This window comes from Leptonychotes weddellii, unplaced genomic scaffold, assembly GCF_054177405.1.
Source record: "Leptonychotes weddellii isolate Sample4059 unplaced genomic scaffold, ASM5417740v2 HiC_scaffold_1117, whole genome shotgun sequence".
NCBI lineage: Eukaryota > Metazoa > Chordata > Mammalia > Carnivora > Phocidae > Leptonychotes > Leptonychotes weddellii.
Window position 1 is genome coordinate 9449 of NW_027689202.1, and position 4780 is coordinate 14228.

The following is a 4780-nucleotide window of genomic DNA, read 5'->3' on the forward strand; positions in this document are numbered from 1 at the left end:
ATGCCCATGACCCAGTTACCCCATCCCCCCACTGTCTCCATTTCAAATGAATATTGATATCATTGATGAGTCCTTCATTCTTTTTCTACATGATAAAAGTTCCCATCTCATAATCTTTTCCCAGAAATTTGCAGTTATCATGCTAGGGGTATTCTTTCTTTCTATTGTCTTTCCTCAACTTACCCCATCCCACTGCTTCCTTGTGAGGAGTGAAATGTACAAGGTGCATTTCATGGCAGGACAAAAACACACACACACACAATAGGAAATGTCAGTACAAGGGTCCTATATACTGAGTAAGTGCCAGATGATTTTCCTCTATTCATTTCCCATCATTGCAACATCTCCATGAGGTTTTATGATAGTTCCCATTAAACAAATGAGGACACCAAGCTTTTCATAAGTGAACAATTCCACCCCTTCCCCCCAACACACAAATCAAGTACTGGTCTGGATTAAATTCAGTATTTAAGCTTAAGTAATACACCAAATGATAAAGGCTGTCATGGCTACTTCTGTCTCCTTCAGGCAAGGAAGGACCACTGCTCTACAGAAGTACTACTGTTAAAGATGCCTGATTATCTTATAATTATCATAGAAGTCCGACTTACCTTATAATTCTCTGTCTTCCAAGGGACCGAAAATTGTTGCTATTTTCACCTGTTTTTTAGAAGACTATGCTTCCTTTCTCTCTCATTTAGCTGGGTTTTTTTTTCTTTTTTAATGATGTTCCTGCTACCTATCACCTAGGGAAGAAGTCTTCTTAGGATAAGATAGAGAATATCATTGACATTTGCCCAGCTTCTCTTAGAATTAATTGCTAATGCTGGTGAGTAGTGTTTCCATGGGGAAGTCTTATGACCTTCAAGTTTATATGCAACATTTTCAAATCTTTGCTCAGGTACAGAGCATATGCTTGGATGGATGTCATGCACCTGCTACATGGTACTTCATGGGTAGTGATGGACATATGCTGTAGACAAGGGAAAAGATTTGGGGCATTGTTCAAGATGAATACATTTTTTTTAAAGATTTTATTTATTTATTTGGGAGAGAGAGAATGAGAGAGAGCACATGAGAGGGGGGAGGGTCAGAGGGAGAAGCAGACTCCCTGCCGAGCAGGGATCCCGATGCGGGACTCGATCAAGATGAATACATTAAGATTTTAAAGGAAGTTTTATGAAATCTAAGTGTTGGTTTAAGAATGCTAATTCTGTATTATCCAGAGGCATTAACAATGATTTGTCTAGACAATCAACTCAGCTGTCAAACCATTTGAGTTCACACCTTGTCTTTTCCAGGCACTGCATACTTCACCCGACCTAAATTTCCCTATAGATAAGTGGACAGTATGATATAACTCATCTGTAATTTGACAAGCCCTTCATCTGATTCTGAGGCACACCAAGGGTTGGGCACCATACTCTGCAACAGAGATAGGATAACTTCATTCTTGTCTGTTTGTTTGAGACAAGGAATATTTCTGAAAGAAATGCCATGGTTTATTCTTTGTCTCAGTCTCAGCACTTGGCACAATGTGTGAAAAAGAGCTGGTGATCAATAAAAATTTGAGCCAAAAATTTGAGTGGAAGAAAGAAAAGTAAGAGATAATGATGATGGAGGAATAAATTAGCAGAGAGAAAGATTTGAATATTCTCTTGGCTTCACCATATACATAAGTTTTATTTATTTTTACTTAAGCACTGGCTCTCAAACTTTACCATATATCAGATTTATCTGGAGGGTTTGTTAAAACTTAGATTGCTGGTCCTTACCTCAGAGTTTTTCAGCAGTGTATCTGGAGCAGTACCAAGAATTTGCATTCCTAAGTAGTTTCCAGGTGATGCTGATTTGCTCATCCAGGGACCATTCATTTTATTTTATTTTTACCCCATCTTTTCCATTAGATTCATCAACAACATGGAACCCAGAAATCACACAGATGTTTCAGAATTCTTTCTCTTAGGATTGACAGATGATCCAGAACTGCAGCCCCTACTCTTCAGCCTCTCCTGTCCACATACCTGGTTACTGTCCTGGGAAACCTGCTCAACATCCTGGCTGTCATCTCTGACTCCCACCTCCACTCTCCTATGTACTTCTTCCTCTCCAATCTGTCCTTTACTGACATCTGTTTAAGCACAACCACCATCCCAAAGATGCTGGTGAACATCCAAGCACAGATTCAGAGCATCAGTTATACAGGCTGCCTCACCCAGGTCTGCTTTGTCTTGACTTTTTTTTTTTTTAAGATTTTATTTATTTATTCATTAGAGACAGAGAGAGAGAGAGAGAGGCAGAGGGAGAAGCAGGCTCCCAAGGAGCAGGGAGCCCAATGCAGGACTCGATCCCAGGACCCTGAGATCATGACCTGAGCCGAAGGCAGATGCTTAACCATCTGAGCCACCCAGGCGCCCTGCTTTGTCTTGACTTTTGTTGGCTTCGAAAATTTTCTCCTTGCAGCCATGGCCTATGACCGCTATGTGGCCATCTGCCATCCCCTGAGGTATACCGTTATCATGAACCCCCAACTCTGTGGCCTGCTGATGAGTGCTCTCACTGCTCATTAGCATTGTCAATGCCCTGCTTCATAGTCTGATGGTGCTATGGTTATCCTTTCTTTTTTTAAAAAAAGATTTTATTTATTTGACAGATAGAGACACTGCAAGAGAGGGAACACAAGCAGAGGGAGTGGGAGAGGGAGAAGTAGGCTTCCCGCCAAGCAGGGAGCCCGATGTGGGGCTTGATGCGGGGCTCGATCCCAGGACCCTAGGATCATGACCCGAGCCAAAGGCAGACACTTAACGACTGAGCCACCCAGGCGCCCCTATGGTTATCCTTCTGTAAGGACTTGGACATCCCCCACTTCTGTGAACTTGGTCAGATCATCAAGCTTACCTGCTCTGATACTCTCATCAATAATATCCTGGTGTATTTTTTGGCTAGCTTACTTGGGGGTGTTCCTCTTTCTGGAATCATTTTCTCCTACACTCAAATTTTCTCCTCTGTTTTGAGAATGCCATCAGATGGTGGAAAGTATAAAGCTTTCTCCACTTGTGGGTCTCACCTGTCAGTTGTGTCCTTGTTCTATGGGACAGCAGTTGGTGTGTACATTAGTTCTGCAGTTAGTGACTCTTCCAGGAAGAATACCATGGCTTCAGTGATGTACATCATGATTCCTCAAATGATGAACCCCTTTATCTACAGTCGGAGGAATAGTGACATGCAGGGTGCCTTGAAGAAACCTGTCTGTAGGATACCTTCTTTTCTGTGATTGTGCCATGTACCTTGGGCTGGGTTGTAAAAAATAAATCAAAGTTATACAAATCACAGGAGACCCAGAATGCTTACTATTTCTGTCACCAAATGCTTCTAACATGACTAGATAACATAACAGCCAAGTACATTTAAACTTAGGGTTGAAACCTAACTTTTATTTTTATTCAGCTTTTTTATGTTTGACAAGTTATTTCAATTCTTGCTTCAATGTTTTACTCAGTTCCATAGAGGTAGAACCTGAGGCAGAGGTCAAAGTTTTATACTGTTTGTATGGATGACTTTCAGAGGAAGGAAAGTTGTACATCATGGATAGCTCAGAGAAATGATAGAAGCATGACTGTGGTCATATCTAGAGACCGGCTTACAGCTGATCCTGTGATTAGACCATGCCAATTGAAACCCAAAGTCAGGTCAACAGTGAGGCAAAGGAGTTCACCTTTCACACCCCAACTTGGTTATTATGGAGACCAGTCACTGGTAAACTGTATTCCTTTGAGGCAACATCAGCATCCACTGTACTCAGTTTCATTATCTATACGATTGGTATAATGATATCATCTCAGTCTGAAATAATTGTGAGTTATTTGTGCTTCATCAGTGAGGAAGCCGTCAGTTCTAATAAGAGAAAAAACCTATCCCTAATATGGTGGAACAGGAAACAGTTGTTTGTCATTACTAGGATTTCAGAGATAGGGAATGTACAAGAACAGGGGAGTAGGCTTCACTCCATTTCTCCATTTGGTGGCTTTGTCCTAGGACTGGTTCTCTTCAAGTCACAAGGTGATGGCAGCAAATATAGATGTCATGCTTGAACATGATGCCCAGGGACAGAAAACTGTCCTCCCAGGGTCAGATGAGAATAGGCCTCTCAGTGTAGTCAATCAAAGCACATCTGTAGGAGGTGAAATGGGGACCCTCAATATGATATGTCCACATCCTAATCCCCCTAATTTGTAATTAGTAACTCATGTGATAAAAGGATGAATGGTATTGGAACTTATTTGGGAAAAGGGTCTTTGCAAACAATGCACTTATACTGGATTATCTGGGTAGGCCCTAAATAGAAATCATATGTTTCCTTATAAAATAGGTAGAAGTGAAAGAGACGCAGAGAAGAGGAAGAGGCAATGTGACCATGGAGACAGATATTAGATTGATGCTGCTAGTATTTGATTTCCAGTATTTGATCATTTTTGTCCTACAAACTGTAATTTTTTCCTACAAAACTGTCACTTTTACAGGACCCTAGTGTGTCTTTTTTTATCACTGCTTTACATTGCCCAATACTACATATTAAATAAATTTGACCTAATATTGGTCTGGTTAAATGTTTAAACTTAATGAATTCTCATCAACACCAGCCATTTTGCAGAATAGGAGGTTCCTGACCCCCCCTCCTCCTGGGAACACACTCACCATACAGGTACACACAAATTAATTCCTTCTGAGAGAAATCCAGAAACTGGTTGGGTCACTCCTAGATATCAGAGGACTGAGAAAA

General features: G+C 41.0%; 1 pseudogene; it reads left to right on the plus strand.

Annotated features, from left to right (window-relative positions):
• Positions 1–1920: 1920 nt before the first annotated feature.
• Positions 1921–4521, plus strand: LOC102739402 (olfactory receptor 7G2-like; annotated as a pseudogene).
• The last annotated feature ends 259 nt before the right edge of the window (positions 4522–4780 follow it).